Source organism: Macaca nemestrina, chromosome 5 (genome assembly GCF_043159975.1).
Source record: "Macaca nemestrina isolate mMacNem1 chromosome 5, mMacNem.hap1, whole genome shotgun sequence".
Classification (NCBI taxonomy): Eukaryota; Metazoa; Chordata; class Mammalia; order Primates; family Cercopithecidae; genus Macaca; species Macaca nemestrina.
In genome coordinates this window covers 32,694,985-32,707,094 of record NC_092129.1, presented here as the reverse complement: position 1 = coordinate 32,707,094, position 12,110 = coordinate 32,694,985, and the positions used below count along the sequence as shown (strand labels likewise).

General features: G+C 38.1%; 1 protein-coding gene across 14 annotated transcripts in view; it reads left to right on the top strand.

The window, feature by feature from the left end:
• Positions 1–12,110, top strand: part of LOC105465585 (protein tyrosine phosphatase receptor type K) — a 558,841-nt gene that overhangs the window by 487,492 nt on the left and 59,239 nt on the right. The window lies entirely within an intron of this gene.

Here is a 12,110-nt window from a genome sequence, read left to right as displayed (position 1 = left end):
TTTCCTAAAACAGAACATAGATATGTCCACACTTGGGAATATGATATATTTTTATGAGTATATCTTCAAGTGGCAGATCATAACATGAAATCCCAACTTGCCTCATGTTGTATCATTACCATGTTGTCATTTTGTGTCCAGATGACATTGGCAGTAAGCAATGAAGGATTCAGTATTGTTTTGATAAAAAGAGTATTAATGTAATTTTTTATTTTATTTTATATTTTATTTTTGAGATGGAGTTTTGCTCTGGTCGCCCAGGCTGGAGTGCAATAGTGCATTATCTACTCACTGCAACCCCTGCCTCCTGGTTTCAAGTGATTCTCCCACCTCAGCCTCCCCGGTAGCTGGGATTACAGGCACACTCTACCACGCCTGGATAATTTTGTACTTTTTGTAGAGCCGGGGTTTCAACATATTGGCCAGGCTGATCTTGAACTCCTGACCTCAGGTGATCTGCCCACCTTGGCCTGTCAAAGTGCTGTCAGGCATGAGCCACCATGCCCAGCCAATATAATTGTTTTTAACACGCAACATCTTTTGAATAGAAAAACATTTTAAACATCAGAAAACGACCACTCCCTAAATTTTCTTTAACCAGCATAAATGGATGTAAACTAAGTAGCTTGCAAATTTTCATGTCTGTCTCACTTTCATCTTTCTCCTTGATAATATGTTTTCTGACATTGCTGTGAAACATTTAATATGACTTAAATGTGTATCTTTAACAGATTTTTCACTTTTCAGTTTAAACATTTCACTCAATCCACAAGTATTTACTGAGGACTTACATATTTCACATAACACCATTTGTTGTTTCAATCATCAAATCTTGAACACCTACTTCTGATTGCCTAACACTTCTTCTTCAAATTAACAACAAAACAAACCAAAACGACTGTCCCATACAACTACTACATTCTCCAAAGAGAAGTTGTAAATTATAAAACTTTAACAGTTTTATTTTTTCTTTGATGGCCTACTTAATAAATCTAAAGGGACTATAGGTTTACAACCTTGGAGTGCTTGCTTTTGATTTTTCTTTCCCCTGTATCATTCCCTAAACCAAAACATTTACAGCACTGTGTATATTTAATAATTTTGTACTGACTGCATGAAGATATAAATGTGTGAATGAATACAGCTTGTTAAAGATGAAAGTATATTTCTTCAAAGAATATTTTACAGATTCTTTTTCCTTAGCAAAAGGAAGTTGCGTTAAACCTTGTGATGGTTGAAATGCTACTAATCAAAAATTGGTCATCGATTTGAATACATCTTATAGTTTTTCCATTATGTTGTTGCTTTATTTCTGAAAACACAAGGGAGAAGTTGATTGGGCTGCCTTAGCTGCCTTTTTCTATAGTGAGAAGCATGTAGACTTTAATCCCTCTAACTGTGCATGTAGATGTTTCTGGTGAAAAGAATGTACTGCCCTTTGTATAAAAAACATAATAATGTAAGTTTGAGAATGGTTTAGTCTACACAGTTAATGACAACAGACACAGCTTGTACTGGAGGACCAGTTTGGATTCAAGAAGATGGTCCTAAGTGTACAGAAGTGTATCTTTTCATATGAAGATATAAAGAATAGAAATATGAGTGATACCTGAGGTGTCTACATCCTCTTTGGCACTCAGAGGACTCTAATCAAACCCAGTGTTGTAAACCAGTACTAAACTATTCCCGACTTGTGAAATTCATCTTTTATCCCCTATTTTTTTTTTTTCTTGAGACAAGGTCTCATTCTGTTACCCAGGCTAGAGTGCAGTGGCACTGTTATAGCTAACTACAGCTTCCACCTGGGCTCAAGCGATCCTCCCCCGTCGGTCTCTCAGGTAGCTGGAACCACAGACACAAGCCACCACACTCAGCTAATTAAATAATTTTATTTTTTGTAGAAACTAGATCTCTCCACTTAGCCCAGGCTGGTCTCAAACTCCTGGGCTCAAGCAATCCTCTCCTCTTGGCCCCTCAAAGTGCCGGGATCACAGGCATGTGCCACTGTGCTCAGCTATGCCAGTTTTACCTTTTAAACACAAAAGCTTTCATTAAATGTAAAGCCACCATTTCATTTGACTTCCAAATCCATGTATCAGTAAAACAAAAATTTATTTGAATGCAGTAATAGCAGACATATGCTGTTCTAAAATCCTCAGAAATCTGGCAGTGAAAACTGTGAAGATAGTTATGATCTCATGAAGTTTGAATATAGTGCTAAACTCTTTGGAATGATAGATTTGTCAGCTGAATTTTCATGCTCTAAATCTGACTTCAACAACTTTCACTTTCTGCCAAGATGTATCCATTATATCTCAGTATCTCCTGATATTCCCTAACAAAATCCACTGTCACGTGGATGGATCATGAGGTCAGGAGATCGAGACCATCCTGGCTAACACAGTGAAACCCCATTTCTACTGAAAATACAAAAAATTAGCCAGCCGTGGTGGGGTCTCCTGTAGTCCCAGCTACTTGGGAGGCTGAGGCAGGAGAATGGTGTGAACCCGGGAGGCAGAGCTTGCAGTGAGCAGAGATTGTGCCACTGCACTCTAGACTGGGCGACAGAGCAAGATTCTGTCTCAAAAAAAAAAAAAAAAAAAAAAAAAAACTTAGATCTGTCATTTGTGCCACCCTTATATTCCAAAATCAGTAATGTTTTTTCCAAGTTATTACTCAGGGAGTATAACCAACTAGAAAAAAAATTTAGAAATACTAGAAACATGTTCTCCTAGATTTCCCACATCTATCCCTATCAAATTCCCAAAGAGCCCTTCACCTACCTTCCTATCAGCTATTCAGACATAAAAACAGCTGCTTTCTTCCTGGGAAGATTACATAATTTAGAACTGGCTTGGAGTATACCTCTGGGTTACCAAAAATGATTTTTAAAAAGTATCTGTCATTCAAGAAAATAAGATCTGGGGTCAGGTCCAGGCAGTGTTGTCCTGAGGGTGCTTTTCTTCTTCACGTGGCTGATGTTCCCGCAGTAACATATGATATAATATGCACTAAGCTGATATTGCTTCAGTAACCATGTCTATGTCTGTGACAGGTGCTACTGACTCCTTTCTTCATGTTATTGATCTAAAATATTTTTTAAAATGTAGAATCTACAAAACCTTGGAGGCCTTTCATCCTTGGAAGCTGGAATTACTCTATCTTTTCATCCTTCTTAAAGAGGGGAATTTTTCACCCTTATGGTTAAGTTGACTGTTCATATGCGATGTTTACTTGACTTTATATATCTAGTTACAATCAATGTATAGGCTGTTAACACATAATAAATACTGACTTATATATTTGATTTAAAATTTCCTGGATTATCTAAAATCAGAGTTTAGACACACTCCTAGAAGTGTGTCAAGCTGAAGCTATTAGAGCTGTGGCCTTTACAATCCTTTGACAGAATAACCCATCTCCTGTTGTCGATCTGGATCGCATAACTGGCAAAACTAGTGCAGGCAGCATGATTCTTCACACAGAACCAGACGCCAGAAAGAAGAAAACCACAAAGGGGCTGAAAAATACAGCACAGAGCCCAGCAGCAAGAGGGTAAGGTGGAAACCAACCAGCAGTGATTGGAAGGGAAGATTAAGTCAGGAGGCAGGGCTCTGAGGGCATCTGAAGGTGAGAGGCGGCAGCCGGAGGATGCCTCAGGAGTCTGCATTGTATAAGAAGCTGGACATTAGAGATAGATCGCAGGTCAAAATCAGATAGATTTTTGAGATCAGAGCAGACACAGCAAACCAGAAGCACTTGAACTGTTCAAATAGTACCTGCCTTCCACAGGAAGTCCTTGCTGTTGTGACTGCGACTACACTGGTCCACTGAAACCTGTGACACTTGCAGCTTCGGAGCTTATGACAGCCGGAGGACCCTGACACCGGGTGAGGGTGTAGGAAAGACAGGACATGAGATTGAGGATGCTGACTCAGACAGGTCACTGGACCGTTCCAGTGTTTTCTTACAGGGAAAGAGTATAGGAGGCAATGCATCTCTTTGTCTTTGTCACTTAAATTTTAGTGTTCTTTAAACTGTTCTAAATTAGTTCAAGATCTACAAATTGAAAGCTAAAGAAGGGGGATAAATAAAGTCCAGCTCAAGCAGTTTTGATTGTAGAAATATTTGGAGGTATTTGGGTCGTTAGGGGAAAGGAGCATACTTAATTTTAAAACATGGATTTGGAGTTTAGTTATTTGCTGTTTACTCATTAGTTACTTTCCTCCCCAACAATAACAACAAAAGATAATTACCCTAGTCTGTTCTTACATGGAACACTGAGAAATTTTATGTAGACATTGAAATTACTTCATCAGTTTCTTCTGTGAATGATTCATTTCACATTTCCCAGTCTTATGTAAATCACTCTGCAGCATTTATATAGCATTAGTGTCACACAATTTGTATCATTATTGAACATTTATTTTCTTTTCAAACAAAGTGCGAAGTGCCAGAGGACGGGAAATATATCTTTAGCTGCAGTTTGAAAGAAAATGTACCAAGCTTGGTGTCGGATGACCTAGGTTCTACAAAACAGTTGTGTACCCTTAGCCAAATCACCTGTTCAAATCTAGGTTGCCCAAACTATAAATACACTTGAATGAGTGATTTTCAAGAATATGAGGCGAAATGAAGTCAGAGCATTCAAGGCTGGGGTGTCTTATTTCTTTTTCAGCTACTGTGTCTGTGCTCTCAGTGTTTCATATATCGGGTTCCTATGTGTATCTTTTTTTAAAAATTTCTACTGCTAATAAAAGTTTCACAGATATGACGTTTCATTTGATTTAATCATTTTGTCTATCATGTCATTTAGTGTATTTTTTTGAATGTAGTAAGTGTCTAATAAATATTTGTTGGGGAAAAAATGAATGCTATGGTTCAATCATGCAATATTCAGATGTGCATAACCACTTCCATGTGAAAAGTTTAGTATAGGCTGTAGAGAATGACATTTTAGGCTTTTGAGGAGAATTATTTTTATGTCAGCTTGAAATTCTTCTTGAACTTGATTTCTGACTTGGAGGCAAAAAAGCAAGCCTGAGGTGCACAAGCTTTATACAGAGAATCAACTGCTTTTAAAAGAATAATCCAGCTGCAATCTGATCAGCCAGGTAGGGCTTGTTCTGTGGAAATGAAGAAGGCCTCCTTTTTCAGTCAGAGTCACGCATATAAAGGCTTTGATAAGATTAAAATAATCCAAGAAAGCAATTTCAAGATGCACAGCTAGAAACAGGAACTAAGAAATATCCATATCTTACAGGACACAGCTAAGGGAAGAATCGGGTTTTAAGGACCATCTACAGATAATGTCAAGATGTACAGATAAATATGAGCAACTGCTGATTGAGCTAGAAGCACTGCTGGTTAAGTTATAAATCTTGTGATTTTTACCCTTCAAAATGCCTCTTTCCTTGCCACTTTATATTTTTTTAAAGAGATGTTTATGTTGTCACTTGGAGGTTGTGCTTTCCTGTGACTTTAGTCACCTTTGGTGCCCTGTCCAGATCCCTTTTACCAAGTCTGTAAAACCCCCAGTTTCCATCAGTGTTAGCTGCTAATGGCTCACAGCCCCGACTTCTCTTCAGAATCACTTGTGGCTGAAAAACATTTACTTTGCCCAAACCTTATGCACGTACCTCCCAACACTATCAGCTCATATCTGATGACTAACTGACATGGAGAATACAAAAGGCCAAGGCCCTCACTTCATGATTAGGTCAACTCTGGGGCAATTCATGCTCTAGAGCCCCCTATGACATCAGGCTGAAGTTAGACTTACACTAATACCACATTCTCACTTAGCTGCTTTCCCTTTCCTACCCTACTTTCCTCTCTCCTTTTCACCTGACAACACTTCCTTAATAAATCATGTGCATCCAAATCCTTGTCTCAGGCTCTGCTTCTAGGAAACCTAACCTAACACATGAGAATTTTTTGAGAATAGATTCTTCCTTCTTTTATCTTTCATCTTCAATCTCCAGCACATCTGGATCATGATCCTTTACAAGTATTTTGAAGAGTAAGCAAAGTAGGAAATTTGGCTTTCATTTGGTGTGTTAGTTGGTCCTTGCATTGCTATAAAGCAATATGTGAGGCTGGATAATAATACTAATTATTATTATTATTATTTTGAGATGGAATCTCACTCTGTCACCCAGGCTGGAATGTAGTGGAACTACAACCTCTGCCTCTTAGGTTCAAGTGATTCTTCTGCCTCGCCTCCCCACTAGCTGGGATTACAGGTGCCCGCCACCACGCCCAGCTAATTTTTGTGTTTTTAGTAGAGATCGGGTTTCACCTTGTTAGCTAAGCTGGTCTTGAACTCCTGACCTCAAGTGATCCACCTGCCTCGGGCTCCCAGAGTACTGAGATTACAGGTGTGAGCTACTGCACCCAGTCAGAGACTGGGTAATTTATAAAGAAAAGAGGTTTAAATGGCTCATGGTTCTGCAGGCTGTGAGGAAGTATAGTGCTGGCATCTGCTTTTGGTGAGGGCCTCAGGGAGCTTACAATCATGGCAGAAGGTGAAGGGGAGCCATGTATCACATGGCAAGAGAGGGAGACAGGAGGGGGAAGGTCCCCACTCTTTAAACAACCAGATCTCACAAGAACACTCATTACTGTGAGGACGGCACCAAGGCCTTCATGACAGAGCCAACCCCCAAAACCAAAAACCTCCCACCAAGTCCCATCTCCAGCATCGCGGAATACATCTCAACATGAGATTTGGAGGGGACAAACATCCAAACTATATCCGTTGACCAAGAGCTGATCATGGAAGATGGATAGTTGAAGTCACAAGCAGTCCAGCACAATTCTAACCTTACCATGAATCTGAATTCTTAGCTCACTAAAGACTTAGGAACATGGCAGAATTGGGGAGTAGAATTATGGTCATGTAAAAATGGAGTCCGTTTAACATCGTAACCTTACATCAGAAACCATCAAAGCATCATATCAAACAAAAATATTGTTTTCACTTATGGAAAATACGAATATTAAATCAACACAATTTTGTTGCACACTTACTCTCTGCCTAGGCTGGGCATTGAGAAAATATTAAAAATATGTAGGATATGTTCTATACTCTCAAGAAGTTGTGAATAGTGAAAGAACCTGATAGATGAAGTAATAACTTCATGCAGTGTGCCTAAACATGAAATAGAATTCCATACAAAGTGACATTTAAATGGATAGAAGAACTGGAGACCATATCCACACTGGTAACAGCATGGGCAGAGGTGTGCAGTTAGACATGAAAATTAATGCAGTGTTCAAGAATATATTGAGGAGTTATTAAGAAATTAGGCTAAAATATATGTGGATACAGATATGAGAAAGGGCTGTAAAACTCAAGATTGACTTTATCTTGAGAGCAGGGTGGCAGCTATCAACAGTGATAATGCACTTTCTCTTCTATTTTAAAAATTAAAACAGGATAGTAACCTTAAAAGGTGTTCTGAAACAATATTCTAAACAACTGTTATCACTTTTGCTTTTCCTTTTATCAAGTGCTTACTTAAATATTTCTCATTATTGCAATGATTGTGACTTGTAATTATTTGTAGTTACTATTTTACCATGAGCTTTACCCACATTTTTATGTGTTTTAATTTTAAGTGGCTAAATATTATTATAAATAGTGTGTGCACTATAATTTACATTCCTCATTTTCATTTTCTCTGAAATCTTTGTAGGCTATTAAGCAGAACAATGATAGGAACATATCGAAGTTTTAGAAAAATGACATCTTAAAAGCTGCAGGTAGATTAGGATGAGTAGGACTTGGAGTCAGAAACTTCAATAAGGGAATGGCTGCAATATAGACTAGGAAAGAGGTGACACCAACCTGTCAGTGTCCTCATCTGTAAAAGAAGATACAGCTGGGTGCATTGGCTCATGCCTGTAATCCCAGCACTCTGGGAGGCCAAGGTGGGTAGATCACTTGAGGCCAGGAGTACAACACGAGCTTGGCCAACAGGGTGAAACTCCGTCTCTATTGAAATCAAAAATTAGCCAGGCATGGTGGCACACACCTGTAGTCCCAGCTACTTGGGTGGCTGAGGTAGGAGAATTGCTTGAACCCAGAAGAAGGTTGCAGTAACCTGAGACTGCTCCACTGCACCACAGCCTCGGTGACAGAGCGAGACTCTGTCTCAAAATAAACAAATAAATAAAAATACAGCAAGCCTCATAGGTGCTTGTGAAAGCTAATTGAAATAATATATTAAAAGAGTTTGGCATTTACAAAACTCTGAAATGATCATTCATTTAACAGAGGAAGCTATGAACTTTTTTTTTTTTTTTTAAAGGGTCAGTTTGACTTTTAGGCACCTGATTTCCTGAAGGACTCTTTGAACTCTTTGAATGTGGGTACTGTTTTATGCATTTTCATGTGATGACTAACTGCCTGACTTACATTCTTGCCCAATATACATATTTCTTCAAATAATGAACTAATGAATTCCCAGGCAATAAATACCTTTTTGTTAAATGGACAAACAATTCTGTTCAGTGGGAAACATGCTGGTAGAGTCTGCTTTTAAAGGAATTGCTGTATGCACTAAGAAATAATGAGGAATTAAAAAATACTTTGATCATAATATGGTGATAGGTATTTTCTTCTCTGGCCAGTGAAAGTGTGCGTTAGCTATGTACATTATTGGGCCAAACTAGTGATTGTTGCTAATTAGGAGATATGTGGTTCGGTCTATCAAGATTCCCAGTTTTCTGGGCACTGTGAGCTATAAGTCAAGTCATAAAAAATAGTGAATTGTCTTTTTCATATATAGCACTGAAATTGACTGGAGTTAATTATTTGTTTAATGTCTACCTCTCCTTCTAGACTACAGGCTGTGTCACACACCTCCCTCAGCATCTAGCACAACAAGTGGATTTAGTAATATTTATTAAATGGATTAAGAAATACAGAGTGAGTAAAATAGGACTCTGATTGGGAGTGTTGGGTCAACCACAATTTCGGTGTGATATATTCTACATATCACAGTGAGAAGGAAAATGATATAAAATGAATAATAGCCTCCTTAAAGTACTATACAAAAAGAATGCTTCTTGTATATTTTCAAGATGATGTAATCTTGTCAAATATATACTATGTTACATGCTAGTACTTTCTTAATCCCTAATAGCAATACCAGTAATTGTATATTAAGTTCCTGCTATATGCCAAATACTTCTAGGTACTTTAAATGTGTATTCAGTAAACTTCAGAGCAAGCCTAGAGAGCAGAATTTAGTTATTTCACTGTAAAGATGAGAAAAGTGGGTCTCAAAAGAAGCAGATAACTTCTCCCAGATCACACAGTACTTTTTCTTGGTACCTGGAGTGATTTTCATCCCTCTTTCAAATGCAACCCTTTGGCCATTAGGAAGTAGCTATCACAACTGTATTTTTTTTTTAACTTAATGTAAGGGAAAGACCACTTTACACATATACAAATAGGAGAAAAGTAATGTTTGAACCAAGTTGCCAGGCCTTCTGCAGCTAGTGTTTACATGAGTGAGTAGAGAATTGTAAGAAGTTCTGGTAGCAGTAAAAACAAATAACAAACAACGGAACATGAAGAGAAGATGTTGTCTACCAACATCTGTCAAATATGGCAGATGATCATCTTTGTCTTATTTTGTTCAGTGCCCCTCACTGTCATCACTTAGGCCTCTCTCTCTCTTACCATTCAGATCTCTTGGAATTCTCTTAATTTTTAAAACCTATACCTTGAAAAATTCTGTTTAAAAATACATTGGAAAGCATATGGATTTTAGTAGGCTGAATAATGGCTACTGGAAGATACCATGTCCTAATCCCAATAAGCTGTAAATGTTACCTTTTAGGGAAAAGTGGTCTTTGCAAATGTGATTAAGTAAAGGATCTTGACGAGGTAGATTATACTGGATTAACAGTGTGGGCCCTAAATCCAGTTCCATGTATCCTTACAAGAGCAAAGCAGAGGAAGATTTGACACACAGAGGAGGAGAAATCAGTGTGACCACGGAGGCAGAGACTGGAGTCATGTAACCCCAAGTCAAGGAATGCCAGCAGCACTGGTAACTGGAAAAGGCAAGGAATGAGTTCTCTTCTAGAGTCTGAGCAGCAAGAGTAACCCTCCTGACACCTTGATTTTGCCTCAGTGATACTGCTTTGGGCGCCTCTAGTTCCCGGAACTGTAAGAGAATAAATGTGTGTGGTTTTTAGCCATCAAGTCGTGGCAGTTTTCTGCAGTGGCCATGAGAAACTAATACAGACATAGAAAATTATTTTATGACTTTTTCTCTTACATGCAGTTGTTTAGTCAGCATTTGATCTTATTAGAGCTAGATAGAACCAGGGTTTTCTAATCTACAAACCATTGATTTTCATCTTGATTTAAATGTGTTTACTTATTCCTCCTCTATAAGGTAGGACAGTTTTGCAAAAGACGTATAAGAATGTGTTGTCTCCTTTCAGGTTCAGCCTAAAAAATCTTGATATAACAAAAGTTAGAGGAAACAATCTGTCTGAACCAGAGACTTTAGAATATGAATTCATACAAACTAATGAAGGAATACAAAACTCGGCCTCATAGGGAGAAAGTAGAGTGTCTTATGCAAATCTTTGTTGTCAGCCGCATTCCAACATGCAGAATGCAAAAGCCATGTTTCAGTTTGTTGAGGATTTGGAAATAGCTTGAGATAATCTTAATTTAAAAGGACTGGCAAATTCTTTCAGCTTTGTAGAATTTATTCCACATATGTCAAAGACACACTTCTTGTACTGCAAATTAAACTAGTAGTGTGTGATCTTAGTTGAAAAGGTAAACATTACAATTTACATTCTATTCTCTCATATTCATTCTTTTGGCACATGTTAATAAATTGCAAAACTGTATTGCTGATCCTGAAAAATCTAATGATAAATTCTAGGAATTATCAGTGATTAAAATATAGGCCTAGTTTGTTTTTGTTGTTGTTGTTGTTGTTGTTGTTGTTGTTGTTGTTGTTTTTGAGATGGAATCTTGGTTTGTTGCCCAGGCTGGTGTGCAGTGGCACGATGTCAGCTCACTGCAACCTCCGCCTCCTGCGAGATTGCAATTCTTCTGTCTCAGCCTCCCAAGTAGCTGGGATTATAGGTGCCTGCCACCATGCCCAGCTAATTTTTTGTATTTTTAGTAGAAATGGGGGTTGGCCAGTCTGGTCTTGAACTTCTGACCTCAAGTGATCTGCCCACCTCAGCCTCTCAAAGTACTGGGATTACAAGCATGAGCCACTGCGCCTGGCCATAGGTCTGGTTTTGTACTCTAAGAAAATGTCAAATTACTAATTTTCATGCTTAGTGCTAAATTTACATTTATCTTAAATGTAAACATGTAATAGACAACCAGTAATTTTTTATTTTCCTTAAAAATGGTCCTGGTAAATAAGATAATTGATTCGTAAGATCATGGTTTGTTGATGCCATTGCAACATAATCTTATATTGAGAACATCATCTGTTACAGTGCAAGTAGTTGTGGCCATGTGCTTAGAATAGACTTAGTTATTAAAGTACGTTGTGATATGATAGAATAAGATTTCTCCAGATGTTTACAAAGCTCTTACAAGGAATTATTTTAGTCTGTTTCTAAATTATTTTAGTGTGTTCATCTGGATTGAAATGTTATGTGCTTAAAGGATTGAGTTACTGTGATGACTTGGAATATTTAAGTAGCTTTGAATTGTACGGGTATGTTAAATACCTGTTTGGGAAAGAAAAATAGTATGAGTGAACAGAGATTAAAATTTGTGAATTATCTGATTGCCCTAGAGATGTCTCTCTTTGAGTTAAAAATAAGAGATTGGCTGGGTGTGGTGACTGACGCCTGTAATCCCAGCACTTGGGGAGGCCAAGGCAGGTGGATTGCTTGAACCCAGGAGTTCAAGACCAACCTGGACAACATGGAGAAACCTCATCTCTACCAAAAAAAAAAAAAAAAAAAAAAAAAGAAAGAAAGAAAAAAGAAAAATAAAGAAAAGAAAAGAAAGAGAAAGAGAAAGAAAACATTAGCCAGGCATAGCGGAATGTCCCTATAGTCCCAGCTACTCCATCGGCTGAGCTGGGAGGATCGCTTGAGCC